The sequence below is a fragment of the Podarcis pityusensis genome, assembly GCF_964106645.2.
Source record: "Podarcis pityusensis genome assembly, chromosome: 9".
NCBI classification, from domain to species: domain Eukaryota; kingdom Metazoa; phylum Chordata; class Lepidosauria; order Squamata; family Lacertidae; genus Podarcis; species Podarcis pityusensis.
Genome location: NC_138034.1, coordinates 32,520,753 through 32,536,645, shown reverse-complemented (window position 1 = coordinate 32,536,645; position 15,893 = coordinate 32,520,753). Strand labels below are relative to the sequence as shown.

General features: G+C 43.0%; 1 protein-coding gene across 3 annotated transcripts in view; it reads left to right on the top strand.

Annotated features, from left to right (window-relative positions):
- The window catches only part of PALLD (palladin, cytoskeletal associated protein), a 224,701-nt gene that overhangs the window by 64,136 nt on the left and 144,672 nt on the right, over positions 1 to 15,893 (top strand). The window contains exon 1 of one of the 3 annotated variants that reach the window (XM_081021670.1): positions 3,380 to 3,641. The exons of the other annotated variants lie outside the window; for them this stretch is intronic. The gene's annotated coding sequence lies outside the window, so the exon portion shown is untranslated. Of the gene's footprint in view, positions 1 to 3,379; positions 3,642 to 15,893 lie in introns of those variants that run through there. 3 annotated transcript variants of the gene reach the window in all.

The following is a 15,893-nucleotide window of genomic DNA, read 5'->3' as shown; positions in this document are numbered from 1 at the left end:
AAAAGGCCTAGTAATGGGCACTTTATCAAGAGTATCTTCAAACTTGAAGCTGATCCTGCCTAAGGGAGCTCATCTAAGAAAGAATAGGAGACAAAAAACGCAATCATTTATTACTACTTTTATTCTTACTTGCTCGACCATGAGCCTCTCGATAAGATCTTATCTCACGAATGACAAAATTATGCCTTTTTATTTGTGCAGATTGCCTTGAAACCAAAGCCATATAACTCTGCAGCTGTGAATGTACTCAAGCAGGACCTTGTATTATTTATGTAGCGTGCTTCTAGTTTGATATGTGTTTAAGTCTGCAGGCTTTGGTATATGCCTGTGTGCTGGCTCCAGCTTTTGGAGGGTGCTTAGGGAAGATAGCAGTGTGGGCCACTTTCTCTGAGAGGAACCCCTCTGCAACACCATCACTGCTACCCATTTACTTCCTCTGAGCTCAGTCCTTACAACCACCCAGAGGTGCTGGCCTGAGGCATTTTGCCGCTGTAGGCAAAGCACCCCCTCAACACTCCTCTGTAGATTGGGTCCCACCCACTCTGTGCCCTTGCCGTTGCCAATATTTTTCTTATCCTGGACCCCTTTTCTTAACATCAAGTCTGATGAAGAGCTCTATCTGAATTGAAAGGTTGTGCACTATTTTGTGATGTTTTCGTTGGTCATAATAAACAACTTCTGGATTTATTTATTTTTCCGAAATAGATGTGACCATTTAACCAGCAGCCACATCTTCTAATGTTATGGACCTCTTTTTTCCACTTAGCTTATTTTGGGTGAGTATGTTCTCTCTGAGAAAATGGCTAAGTGCACCCCAGGATTTGGGCAAAGTATGTCCTAGGCTATGGCATCTTTGTTGCTGTTCTGCTACACTACGGCATCCAATCAGAGGGAGCGAGTGCAAGGCAAGTGGAGCAGGGTGCTCCTTCCTCTCACTTCTGCCATAGCTTTCATGCTCAAAATAGGAAAGTGAACATTAAACAGCAGCAAGGAGGATAAGCAGCAGGGTTAAGAAAGCTCCAGAGCTCAGCAGTGGGCCCCTCTGAGAAGTTGTGGTCAGGTTCCCAACAATGCCAGCTCCTGACACCAGTCCTTATACGTGTGGTACTCTTCCCACATGTACGACTCCTGAAAAGCAACTCTTGTCTGCTTTTTACCAGTATAAAGCAACAACAGAAGCCTAATACCTTTGTTAGGTAAAGGTAAAGGGACTCCTGACCATCAGGTTCAGTTGTGACTGACTCTGGGGTTGCGGCGCTCATCTCGCTTTATTGGCTGAGGGAGCCGGCGTACAGCTTCCAGGTCATGTGGCCAGCATGACTAAGCCGCTTCTAGCGAACCAGAGCAGCGCACGGAAACGCCATTTAGCTTCCCACCAGAGCGGTACCTATTTATCTACTTGCACTTTGACGTGCTTTCAAACTGCTAGGTTGGCAGGAGCTGGGACCGAGCAACTGGAGCTCACCCCGTCACGGGATTCGAACCGCCGACCTTCTGATTGGCAAGTCCTAGGCTCTGTGGTTTAACCCACAGCACCACCCACGTCCCCTAATACCTTTCTTAGGACTACATTAAAAGTTACTAAGCAGTGAGCAAGCTTTTGGGTTCACCAGAGCTCTTATGTTGGTTGGTTGTCTAAAGAGTAGCAGGGAGAGAAAATGTTGCTGGATCCCGTTCCAGATTTTAATAGTCTTAAACTGGAATAGAGGGGGTGACTAATAATGCAAACCTGTGGTTTTTTAAACTCAGAACTAAGTCACTCTGCAGCTTTGGGACTTGCTCCCTTCTAGGTGTGTTTAGTTTTTTGAAGTATGCCTCACTGAACATATTTGGACTTAGTTCTAAGTAAAAACAGGATTGGGCACAGCCCAAGAGCAATGGCTATTCTTCCTTTGAAAATATGAAATGTAGCTGTTGTTTTGATCTTTGCCTAGCATGGGACAAAATATATAGGTATTTTTTAGGGTACCGGGATGTTACTTAAAGGCTGGCTGCAGTCGTATTGATGTTCACCTGGGAGTAAGCCCCATTGAACTCAGTGGGGCTTACTTCTGAGTAAATATGCATCAGATTGTGCTGAATGTAAGCTATTGAAAACAGATGGTTGGAACATGTGCTTATACGTGTGGTGGGAAGAGCTACATATTCCAAAACTTTTGATGTGGTAAGTACATATCCAGAGCTATCGTACTTGTGCTTCGTACTGGGAGTATAAATCCGCTCTCACAGTAGCAACTATCAATAGCTTTCTGAAGTATGAAAAGTTCACTGGGCAGGAAGGAGATACTGTGTCATGAGAATGAAAGCAGCATACAGGCTTTTGGCTATTATGTATTAGTTTAAGACATTTTTGATGATATTAATTTATGTGCAGGGTATATTTCTTTGCATTATTGTTCAAATGCCACTTGTATTAGTAATATTTTTGTTTCCCCCTTTTTTCCTTCAGTGTATGCTTTTCGACAATTATAGCAGTACTTCTTTAAAAAGTTTAGCTTGCAAACTTTGCTATGCAATCCTGGGTTTTGAAGTTGGCTTAACAGGGGGATGATGATAATATCGCACTAACTTGCCTTGTTATCCACCTTTTAAATGTTACTTATTTAATATTAAAACACTGTGCCCACTCTGATTTTTATATAAAAAGGTAAGAAAATGGCCTACTTTCAGAAAGTGAGCTTGGATTGGTAGAGGCCATCACTGACAACTGAATGAGGTGTTGATCGCGGGTACAAAATACACGTTCCCCCCAACCAGTCGAATGCAAGAAATTGCATCGTCTGCCTTTTACCAAACATAGACCTCATCCAGTTCGCTGGAACTGCAAAGGGTTGGCGATATTATTATCGTTGGTGCAAAGGCGCCCCTTTGGAAAGCAGCCTGTGACGTCGTCGCCAAGAGCAGCCCGGAATCCCAAGTGATGGGAAAGGAAGCAATTGGGGACTTATTGCTGCCAGGTGACAAAGGGAAACTCTCAATAGCTGTTGTGCTGGCGCGGATGAGGGGCGTGGCAGGCAGACCGGCTGGTCGTATAAAATCCACATTGTGTTGAATAATTAACTGTTAATTGGCGCTAAACACTCCCTTCTGCCTGAGTCGCCTGGGAAGATTCGCAGACCGAGGGAGTTCCAGATTTATTTTGCCCCCCCCCCCTTTAGTACAAACTGATAGTCCCGGGTGGAGAGGGGAAAGCTTTGCGCGCTTTCCTCCCACCGACCCACTCCCTGGCGCGCGCAAGCACCCGTGGGTATCCCGCCCCCTGCGGGATGACGAAGAAAGCCCCGGGGCGGCCCAGATAAAGCGTGGCCCCGCCACAGGTGCGCCAGGGCAGCCCGGAGACGGAGAGCCCGGGTGGTTTGTGCGCCGTGTTATTTTTGGACATCCCCGGCATTCCTCCTCCTCCTCCTCCTCCCGGCCCAGCCCCCCGCGCGCTCCTGCTGCAGGCTCGGCGAGAGAGCGCGCGCACCAAGACGCGCTGCTCCGGGGGAGCAAGAACAAGAGCAACAAGTTGGCCGCCCGCCAGAGGACTTCAGCTCGCCTTGCTCGCTGCCAGCAGCCTTTGTTCTTGCTTGGGAATCGCTCCGGACTCCTCGCAGGCGGCGAGCCGCTTCTCCCTTCGCCGGCTCCTGCGGCACCTCCCGGTAAGTGGCGGCGAATCCGTCCGCTGCCTATTAATTCCCTCTCCCTCTCTCGCCCATTCTGCAAAGTGGGCTGAATTGAGAGCAGCCGGGTGGGAAGCCGGCGAGCTGCTGATAACCCGAGAACAAGGAGGCATGAAGAGTGGTAGGTAGATAGGTAGGTAGATCAATAGATAGCGGGGGGGGGGGGTTGTGCATGGGTGGGTCTCTTTTCCCTAACACTGCGGTAAGTCCCAGTGGTTATAGCGAATTAGCAAACGTGATGCATTGAGGCGGGGGGGGGGGGGAACTGCTCAAAATGTGACTTATTTTTGTGAATGATCCTAGTCGTGCTCAGAACTGTTTCTTTACCTGAAAGTTTATACTTCTGCCTTTTCTCCCCTGAAAAGAATGCAGGGCTTTTGCTAAAAAAGATGCCGAAGCGTTTGCCTTGTTGCTAAAATAAATGGGGGGGGGCTTTGTTATTGGGCTCTGAGTAGTGAGCTTACTTTTTTTGTAAAGGGGGAGGAGGGTCTTTCCTAGCTAGCAATAATAAGATAGCTCTGTCGAAGTCGTACTATTTAATTATTTAAGCCGGTGTGTGTGTGCGCGCGCATGCCTCTGGCTCTCCAGAGGTTGTAAAGCACCTATCTGCACCCAGGCAGCATTGCTTAATGGTTGGGGTCAGTGGGAGTTTTAGCCTGGTTAGCACCTGAATGTCCTCCGGTTAGCCACCCCTGACAAGCGATGAGTACCTGAGCTGCGGGTATTATTCTGTCTGATACAAGTAACAGAAGTCAATAGTAGTTCATGTACACCATCCCACCCACTTCCCCTTGCAGGACTCTGCTCAATGAAAGTCACAAACAAGCCATTCTTTAGAGCAGCCTGTTCATTCATTCCGCACTGTCTTCTCTCCAGCACCCCCTCGCTCTCAGCTTCTCAGTATGATTTACACAAAGCTAAAAAAACCAATATAGGTACCAAAATATCTGAGCATGCGTTGTTTTGAGTGAAGCACAGGGTTCAGTGAAAAATGCTTATTCAGGCTTTTGTGCTACTCGCTGCCCTCATCAGTTTTCTTTTTTTAAAAAAATCCTGTGTTTTCACCAGTAGTAAGAGAGCTGGGCACAATCAGGCCAGGTTGAAATACTTCAAAGGCCCGCTGAATTTCATGGGGAGAAAGTTCAATGCCCGCTTAACTTTCCTTTGAAATTAAAGAGATGGGTTTCTCTGCCCAGAACATGACTCCTGTGGTTGCTTTTGTATAGTACAACTTAGTTAAAATAGATGTGTGTATGGGGGTGGGATGGAGAATGGGAATATATCTCTGATAGATAAGAACTGTTGTTCCCACAGTGGCCTGCAAGTTAATAAAATGATTGCTTTCGGTTTGCATTTCCTTGTGCAGAAACACAGAGACTACTGTGTTAAGCTGAAGTTTAGCAACAATCAGAGAAACCTCTCATGACTCTAAATGAAAATTGGATGTTGTCTTAACAATATTTCACAATACTAACTGCTGTCCTGCTTTGACAGCTAGGCTGGATCTATGAAATAAGAATCTCCCTTAGGAAGTGCTGTGTCTTAATATTACTGATATGCAGTAAAGTCATAATGCTACTTGCTGTTTGTGCTGGCCACAAAATCCAGCCAAATTCCCTTGACAAAAATGGTAATCTAGTCTGCTTAGGCAAACAGAGAAGCATATAAGAGTTTAAAACTGTTGTGAACTGATAACTATTCTGCAAGTGTTGTTAAGGTCATGATTGAGTGTGAATGGAAATAGTCAGAGTTAAGCTTGTTTCGCTTCTTCCCTCCTCAGTAGTCCTATCTAAGTCTGAATAACAATTCTGGCGTCTTCTGTTGATCTCTGCAGGGGCACACAGGGAACAAGTGTTCGGTTAATCTAATCAGCTGCTTACTAATGGGGATTTTGAGTTCTCATTTAATGTGGATGGAGCTTAAAGTTTCATTCTCTTTTCAGTGGCTCCCCCCCCCCCTTAACCCAGCAAATGTCGTCACTGCATTGAGGGAAAGCATCTCCCTTGCATGCGGTTGTTTAGTCTATTTATAAGATAGAATTCACTCTGTTGGAACTAGAGACTGGAACTACCAAAGATTCCTCTTCAGAGCTAAAATTGGAATGGTCCTTTCTGAGTTTGTGCTTTTCAGATGGTATTATGTCTGGCAATATTTTAAATTCCTCCATTTCCAGAGGTGCAATATCAATTCTGGCATGAGAAATATGCTGCTTACTTTGGGGGGGGGGGGCGCCAAGGCTGCAATCCTGAAAACCACTCACTAAGGAGTTAGCTCTGTTTTAATGCACTGATTACTTGTAAATAAGCATAGGTTTGTGTTGTAAATCAGTTCATGTTTCAAGAACTGGATTTTCATAGAGCTGGAAAGGACTAGAAAGTCGCAACAAATGGCCCTGTGTAGGGTCCCTATAAATCCACCCCCTGCGGATTGCTGACCACCACAGTGCATGACAAATGGACACCAGGAATGCACAAAAAGCACCAAGGTAAATATAGAACAGCAGACAGCTCCAAAAATGCAAGCCGCAGGAAAAGTATGTGGGGAAAAGAGCGAAGCCTGGGTCACTGATTCTGACCTGGGATTCCCCACCACCACCTAATAAATCTACAGAGCCTCAGATGAAATGCAAGACCACCCCACTCAAGGCATCTTCTCTGTGCTGAGTGCATGCAGTTAATGAACACAAAGTCCGTCCTAAAACTTCTACATCTTAATTGTTTGAACTGCTGTGGAATAGTTCAAACTTATCATTAGTTGGAGTAAGTCAAACAATTAAGGTATAGAAACTAGATTCTAAAGGGTAGAAATAACCTGCTGTTTAGGTGATAGCTGTTGCCTTTCACCTTAACTTTGTTTTTGCTTGCATGGTGCACTGTTCTAAACATGTCATTTGACACTAAATGGGAACTCTCACATGGCTAATAATACAAATTTTGCTCTTGCTCTGGGAGCAGATGCTATGCGCTTGTTCAGGGGTTTACAGTTGCAGTACTTAATTATTAATTGCCTGGATGCTTTGCTTAAATTAATGAGTAGAGAATTGAATCTCTCTATATTAAACTTTTAGGTGTGGTTAATATTGGGGCTTCTCTTAAGAAATGCTGGCAGTCTACCTACAAATTGGCAAGTGTACTCACGTAATTCAGAGTAATGCATATGTCTGCACCTTGTTTGCAAGGTTCAGCCAATTTCCTTGACCGTACAAACCATGGACTGAATGCTACGCCTGCTGACCTATTCAGCATACTTGGCCCACTTGGAAATGACATCACTGCACAATGCTGGCTGACAAATGCGAAGAGAGCTTGCAAACTTATGGAGGCAATGCTATGAGAGTCCAGGAGGGGAAGCAGACAAATTGGGTGGGAGGGATGACATTATTTCTGAGCTTTTCTTTTCTTTTTTACCTCCACATCTCTAAATGATACCTGTGCCCTTTGAATACTGAAAGTCCCAACAAGGTCTGTGGGATAGTACTGCGGGTTAATTGGCTTAGGGATGACAAGCTCCTTCTGTTTTTAAGGGGACGTAGGTAGCTTGGTACCATAAGAAGGAAAACATATTGGCAGGATCACAAGGGTAAAATTACTTAAGGAGTTTTACTTATTGAAATGTTGGTTACATTTTTATGGAAGCGCATAACAGTGTGTTAGCAGTAAATATAGTAAGGTCAATGCTCTAGTCCAGGCATCCCCAACCTGTGGCCCTCCAGATGTTTTGGCCTACAACTCCCATGATCCCTAGCTAGCAGGACCAGTGGTCAAGGATATGGGAATTGTAGTCCAAAACATCTGGAGGGCGAAGGTTGGGGATGCCTGGTCTAGTCTGTACTGATTGGCTGCTCCAAATATAGTTGGGTTTAGGAATACAAGGCCATCTTTGAATGCTGTAATTAACCAATGTATCTTCCAGCTGATTGTGGTGGTATATCTATATGCTTTACAGTTTGATTTGTTTTTTTAAAAAATCCCACACTGTTCTGTCTGGTATTATCCAGCAGCTGTGGTTTGTGGTACCTTGCAGCGACGCTACAGCAGTTCAGATGGTTTCCTCCCAGGCCGACTGAACCATGATGTCACTTTCTGCCTTCAAGGCTTTGGATTCCGCTCTGGCTTTTTACCCTGGGGAAGTGGGAAATGTCCCAAAAGTCAATTCCAGCGCAGATCTGCCTGCTCCAGCATATTCTAGTGCTTGAAAAAGTTAGCCACCAATGACTTTTGTGGTCAGAGCAATTCAGAGCTGGTTAAATAGGATTTTGTAAAGGGAATGTGCAACATAGATTTTAACAAAATACTATTTTTTGTGTTAATTTTCTGCCTTATTGAGACCACATGTCTGCAATCAATATATTTTTTTAACACAAATGTTTGGCTAGGTTGTTTGAACTGTTCTCTTTCTTTTATTGCTTGGAGAGAGAAAGAGTTGAATCATGTCAGAAGGCTTGGGTGAAGTCTTCCCACCCTCAGCTATTTAGCTGGGAGCCACCACCAGAGGGCAGGACTGGGATGGGAAGGAAACACCTGGAAGACTTCAGCCTGTATCTTAACCTTGTGTTTGCTCCACCCATCCCTCAGGTACTTAGCTGGCAACCACAGCCTAGAGGCACAAGCTGAAGGCTTCTTGATTGTGGCAATCAGCCAAGTAGTCCCTGTGGGCCCTGTGATTCCCCTTCTACAAGGAACACCTGTACTTTCAGCAGCAAACCCCGCCCTCAAGGCTCTGTTATAGAAGTCTCCATGGATTCTGATGGGGACGACAGCTGATAATCAGCATATTAAGGAAAGGGAGCAGTTTGGTGCATGTGGAATTGTTACTTGGCTGCTGCTGCACAGAAACAGGCAAACTGGACTCAACCCACCCTCAGAGCATTTCTCAGGGTGGGGAGAGATGTCAGGTATGCTGTGGGCAATGGGCTGCCCCAGTGATAGGCCAATATCCTGAAGGGGAAATTACCACCTTGCTGTTCATCCTTTTGGGATGCCATTGGGGGCCAAGAACTGCACCCACATGAAAGTGGCAGATAGATGGTGGCAGTACTCTGAGTGAGGTGCAGGGAGATGAAGATCTCCCAGGGTGACAGAATGGGAGAGGAAAGGAATATTGACAGGTGAGGGCTGAGAGGGTCAGTCATTGTCTGTAAGGGCCAGGATTAAGAGTTACTTTGGGATAGAGAGAAGATTCTGTAATTGTGCACTGTTTTATATTTGTTGATACCATGCTGCTGATTTTATTCCTTACTTTCTATGCTCTTGCTGTTATGAGTATCTGTTTTTTGTTGTTTAGTTATAATTGTATTTATATAACTGTTTCAATCACAGTATTGTCGAGACATTTTTGTTACGTGTTTACATTTGTGTTTCATGTTGGGCAGTGTATAAATTAGCAAACATCATCAACAACGTATAAAAGATTTTTCAACTGGAGGATATTTTGTATGATGGGCATACTGCCAGTTCTTCATGGTAGACCCACACATTCCATGCCCCACATGAGAAATGAATTCTACGCATGTTTGGAAGGCTGACTCGTTAGGCAATAGGCATAAACGGCATAGTCCAAATCTTGCTGCATAAACCGCCATACAACTTTGACCAGATCTGCACATTCAGCAGAATGGGTTAGGAAAGAGGTGTAGGCAATAAAATGTAATAAGGGTGTAGGAAAAAGGTAATAAAATAAGCCTTGGAGCAAATTACATGTTACACTTCCAGAGGTTCATTACATGCATTGTATGTGTCAGGGATTGCCAACAAGCTTCTGGGAATGGTGGTGGTGGTTCTGGAAATGGCAACAGTTCCTTTGCTTATGGTGAAGCTTTTCTGGATGTGTTGGGGTGCTCAGAAATGTGCTATGTGTATGATTAGAAATATTTGGGCAGAGCGAAGTGGGGAGATGTATATGTAGAAGTGTGGGGGGGTGAGAAAGATGTAGTTTATTTGTGTAATCAGTGTGGTGTGGCCGATTCAGTGTTACGCCACAAAATGGCAGCTGTTTTGTGACTGGCACTCAGCAAGGCACTTCTTATATGAGGAGCATTCAAAGATCTCTTTTGCCACATCTATTAAGCACTGAAACATTCACTTCAAAATGGGGGTGATGCTTAAAGTGTGGTTACTTTCCATAAACTGCCAGTCAGTGTAGGAAACTTAAAGATACTTGGGAGAAGTTGACAATAGCCAGGAATGCCAACTTGAATAAAATATTGGGGGGGGGCAGGTAAGCCCACATAATGAATCACATGATGTGTCACACACACCATTTGAATGGCAATGCCAATCAACATTGCCCCCTCAAATATTTTATGGGGAGGGAGGTGACGTGACCTTAGCCCCTATGATTTATCTCCTTTGATCTATTTCCATGCTGTGTTGACTGTCCCAGAAGCTGGAACAGCACTGTTGTCAATACATAGTCTCATAATACCTGTTTTTTTGTGGATCTGACTGTCTATCTGTTACTGGGCCCAATTTATATTGATTGATAAAGCCCTGAATGACTTGGGACGTAAATATCTGAGAGCACATACTTGAGAAGACCAACATCCCTGGGCCTTGAGATAAGGGGAAGAGGCCCTGCTTGTTACCCCCCCCTGGTGAATGTTGCTCAGGGTGTGATAATGGAAGAGAAGGCCTTCTTGGTGGTGGTGCCCTGGTTATGGAACTCTTTCACTAGTGGCATGGGACAGCTATGTCTTTGATGATCTTCTCTTGCCACCTAATTATTATTTTTTATCATTCATGCTTATGATATATCTTATTAGATTCTCTGACCTCTGAATTTAAAACATTAAAGTTGTCTGATTCTGTAGGTGTTTTGGTGTTATCAGGTGGTTTATTGTTTTTATTTGAATTGTTTCACATTTAACTTTTGTTTTATTTTTTCTGGACTTTCAGAAACAACTTTGCTATCCTTTTTTCTTGATGAAAAATACTCTACAAATACTGGACTAAATAAAATAAATAGCTGTGTTGTTGTCCTTCCCATCTGACTTCTGGCTTCCCATGCCACTCCAGTTAACGTAGGAAGCAGCCATCCTCTACCAGCAGTTGCAATGTTACTGAGGCTGAGAACACCCAAAAGGGCAGAAGATCTCCTTAGTGTAATGTGACCATCTATTCCCTGCCAGAACCCTTTAAATTACCCTTTTGCAAAGTTATTTGAAGCTTGAAGCACCATCCTCCTCTGGTTCTGGAGTGTACATTTTCCCAGATGACAATGATTAGTCAGTGCATAGACCTCTTTCCCTTTCATTACATCTGGGATGGGGAACCTGTGATCTTCAATATGTTTCTGAACTTCAACACTATCATCCTTGGCCACTGACCATGCCAGCTGAGGCTGATGGAAATTAGGAGTCTTATCAACAACTGGAGGGTCAAGGTTCCCTATCTCTGCATTATGCAGTAATGGAGTACCTCACTACAAGAGACAGACCAATGCCAAGGGGCAACCTGCGTTTTACAGGGAATTATTATTCCCAAATAGCCTTCAGGATTGACTGGTACAAGAACCAACTTGTCTAGCCTCCATGGTGGCCCTTCACTTTCTGGATGTATAATAACCAACAACATGGGGGACAAGCAGCCCTCAAAAGCTTCCCACCGCAGCTATCTTCTCAAGACACATGGGTGCTTTTGTTGACTTTCCCTAGTCAGGTGTGGAAGAGGAAATTTGAGCGGGCAGGCAGGCAGAGGGTTGTAGTAAGAGAGTAAGTACACTAGTCTGGTTCACTCACCTAATAGTAATTAACACTCATCTAATAGTTTGTTATTAACAAGGGCTTGTGGTGCTGTGAGCATTCTCTGAGCCTCAAACATACATTTGTATTCACATGTAGACTTGGGTCTTTTTTGTTGGTGAACCTCCAAATTGCCTTGGAAATTATGCTGACTGTCTACCTTCATCTGTCCAGGAACTAGTCTTGGCAAGCCTGATAGCCCTAAGAGACAGAAGGCAAACTTCAATACCACTATCTATCCACTGTGTGTGTGTGTGTGTGTGTGTGTGTGTGTGTGTGTTTAGTTTGTTTAGTTTGTCATTCTTTTTAGCTGTGCTGTGGAAGAGCGAAGTAACTGCCCAGTCAAAACAAAATTAAATTTGGCAGGATCATTATAATCCTGTCGCCACATATTACTCGAGAACTCTTCTATAATATGTTGATTGTAGAATAGAGGATGCAAGACATGCATCTTATCTTACTTCTAGATGATAACCACCATCCTAGCCTGCCATTATAATGGCCACCACAAAACTGAGGGAGTCATTACTTGTAAAATGCTATTGAGCATCCAGATGGAAAATTTTAACCTAACTTGGTATTCAGTTGTGTCACATTTTCCATTCCTTACAACCCTGTGTGACTTTTGAAATATGTACATTAATCATGGTTCACTTGAACTTTTTGCCCCAATTTTGATTAATTTCTTCGTGTTTGTTTTTCAAACTAGGGTGAGCATCTCTTTGTGTGTGAGAGAGATTTACCTAATAGTATTAAAGTCTAATTTCTACACCTTGTTTAACTGCAGTACTCCTAAGAGAAGCATGCAATTTGGCAAAGCCTATTTTGGGGGCACTGAAAATAACTGCATTGGAAGCCACAGATCAGTCTCGAAAAAGATCCTCGGCTCCTTTGGGGCAGGTTAGGAGACTTGGACTCCTGCCAAATGGATTGCTGTGGCAATTTGAGTACATGAAGTTTGCAGCTAGTGGGCCAAAAGTGAGGTCTTAATGGGCTGTATGAGGCCCCCATACCATGTATTAGTTACCACTAATATAGACCTGCTACAAACATTCTATTTTAAATGATGATAAAAATCTACAGCTATACTTTGTAAATTTCTTTTTTCCACTATGTAATAATACTACTTAACTTATGAAGGGTATCTATTAAGATTTGTACGTATTGTGCAATATGGAGACAATACTACTGCTGCATGTTGGTGACTTGTGGAAGTCATTTGGTAGTTCACCAAACCTCAACCAGTGTGATTATCAGCAGAGTGTGTGGAACTCCAGCAGAATCTTCAGAGATTTCCTGCACCCAGCAGAACATCTTTTTCCAAAGTTTCCGGTTAAGGGAAAAGCTCCTCTCCCACATAGTTCAAAGTGTTCGTTGTCTCCGGACACAAGACAAAGCTAAACACTGCTATCTACTATACAGTATACAGTTCTTCTGTAAAGATATATATGCACAGATCTTCTAACACTATCACCATGATAGCTAACACTGCTGTGTAAAACCCACAGCCTCTTCCCCTGAGTCTCAGATTCAGATCCTCACAGCAAACAGGTCAGGACACAACCAAGACATGGACAAGATTGCAGGCATAATGAAAGCAATGCCCTAGAGACTATCCGTCTTTACATGTAGGCATATTTCCTGAACAAGTGGGAGGGTGAAGGACTCAGCAAGTCATACACTAGACTTTGCTGGTGTTGCTATGGTAACCCAGTGCACCTGGCGCCCTTATCTCAGAACGTTGACCTTGCTGGCAGGGGCTGATGGAAGTTGTAGTTCAACAACTTCCAGAAGGCCAGAGGTTCGCTATCACTGTTCAAGGCACTTCTACAATATAAAATATTTTTGATCTGCTAAGACCTTCAGGATACTCCTTTAAAGCATACCATAACATCCAAAGAATTTTGAAGCTATCTCACTCAAGATGATGTCTTGAAGCACTTGTGGTGGTTATTATTTTTATCATTTGCAGCTCATCACGAAGCCGTAAACAACTTGGGGTCAATGTACCTTTTAAAACAAAATCAAGAAAGACACCATATTCCTGATATTCCTATGCAGTCTTTACAATCTGCCACTCAGGCACATCTGATGGTGCTTGGCAATGTCCGACTGTCCTCAACACGAAATTGTGCATCTGGTGTGATGGCACTGGGGTCATAGAACTCGCTGCGTAATGATATCAAGCTTTCACCATCTGTAATGAGTTTTAGGTGCCAACTTAAGTCTTGGTTGAGCCTTAAGTGAGCCTTTTGACAAAAACAGTTTCCTGTTTTTATAACCTTGTTAGGTGCCCTTTTCTGTACTTCTGTTTCTTTAATTTTGCTTCAAATTTATTATGTTTTGGTTTTAATTGAGATCTTGTTCGCAGCAGAAATGTGCTTTTATATGGGTTTGTGGTACAGACATGAATAAAACAAGAATGGTAAATAGGTTGCTGGAATGTTGTATGTGGCTTACAGAGATTTCTAGGTTTTAAAAACTAATAAAAGCGAAGAAGAATGAATTAGGTAATGGACCGTGCATGAAATAATACAAAACATTGGCTTCTAGAAAAGTGATATCACCATTGGCTTTCATAATTTATTTGCCTAGTCTTTCCTTATTTAGTCTCTCTCTAGACACTTTGCAAAGAATGCCCCCAGAACCAAATTAGTCCCTTAAGCTCTTCTTACTTTATAGCATGCTTTATGCTAACAAATAGTGAAGGCAGTCCATATCCTGTTGCAGTCCATGGCTAAAACTTCCAGTTGTTGGTCCCCCCTCCATTTTTTTTAATAGCTCTGGAGTTCACCCAAAGTAACCATAGAGACTACTGAAAAGGAAGGGAATAGAAAGGAAATAAGAGAATTTTATTTCTTCCAGGTCAATGAGGGGAATCAAGTGTACCCAAAATAACTTTAGTCACATCTCTTTAAAAAACAAAAAACCCTGTTTGAGTAAATTGAAACAATAACAAAAAGATGTTGCATTTTATTTGGGATATATTAAATAAGGAAGCTGGAAAGAAGCCATAATAAGCAGAATCCAAATTAAACACTGCTTGGAAAGCCAAATGTGTGTTTTCTAATATGTGTGAGTAAATTGGAGCTCTCCATTCGATTTTTCTGCCTCTAGGGACATACAGGCATAAATAATGGCAAACACATGAAACAAAGTACTTGGAAATGTTTAAGAATGCTAGTTTCTAAATGCCAGTTTCATATGTCTCAACTGGGCTTGCTTGTCTATACCACTAAAGGGTGTCAGTGTCGAGGTGCTGTAGAGTACATATGATCCCTAGGAGCAACGCTAGAAATCGAAGTCTGTACATTTTGCATTTCATTTCCTTTATCATATTTGTGCTGATGCTCCCTCCACAATGGTATAACACAATCCAATGCATAATGGGTGTGCATGGATTTCATTGCTCTGTGGTTGCACTACCATCCCCATCTTATGCCGTTCACAACACACACACACACACACACACACACACTTATATATACCTATATGCCTCTTCATTTATTTATTTTAAAATCAACTTGGGAGATTTTAAGATCAAGTCGATGTAGCGGAGGGAAAGGAATTCTTTTGTGATTGAAGAATAAAACAGTGGTGCATAACACTAACAATGCATGTGTGCTTTCCAAGGCTAATCTAAAGCAAAAATGCTCATCCAGCAGCTTTAAATATCATTTTGAACAGGAAAAGCTTATGCAGGCCATATTCATTGTGTATTCCAACAATCGTGGCTTTAGCAGATCATTCCACTATTTTTTTCATCCCCGACTTTACTATAATTCCAATTTTCGATATGCCTTCTCAGGAGAGGGGTGTTGTTGTTTTTTTTTGGGGGGGGTGTATATTGGCAGTAACTGGCCACCTGTACTTACTTATCAACAGACATCTTTTCCCTGCACTCCAGTGGGAAATATGGCTACTATGGTGTTTTTCTTTCCTCCCAAATAAATATTTGGGAGACTTAAGTGCATGATTTCCTTTTAACATTAACAGGAGTAGCCTGTATTGCACTACATTAGTAGACCCCAACCCCAATATATAGCTGGCGGTAATTTACTGCCTGATCAAGCAATATGAGAAGTTGTTTGCCATACATCCAGACCTTTGTTCGCTTCGCTGTGCTGGGGAGGAAAAAAAAAAAAAAAGGAAAGAGCTAAATATCTTTATGGCTAACAACATTAGTAATTCTATACGTTAAGGATCAAATCTAATTCTGCCGAGCCTAATAGTGGAAAGGAGGGTGGCCTGCAGTCAAAAGTACAGAACTCCGATACAGATTTTGGGTTCTGTTTAAGCTCTCCACAAACTGTCAACGTGAAAACAAGCTGCCTAGTCTTGCTTTCTCGAGAGAGAAATATAATAGGAAAGCTTACACTGCAAGGCTTTTTTTTGTAAAGGGCAGCACAATACCCAGAAGGAATGTGATATAAAACCTCAGTCTTTTCTGAGCCTAATGGCACTAGCAGGCTGACATGGTTAAGGTTTGGAGC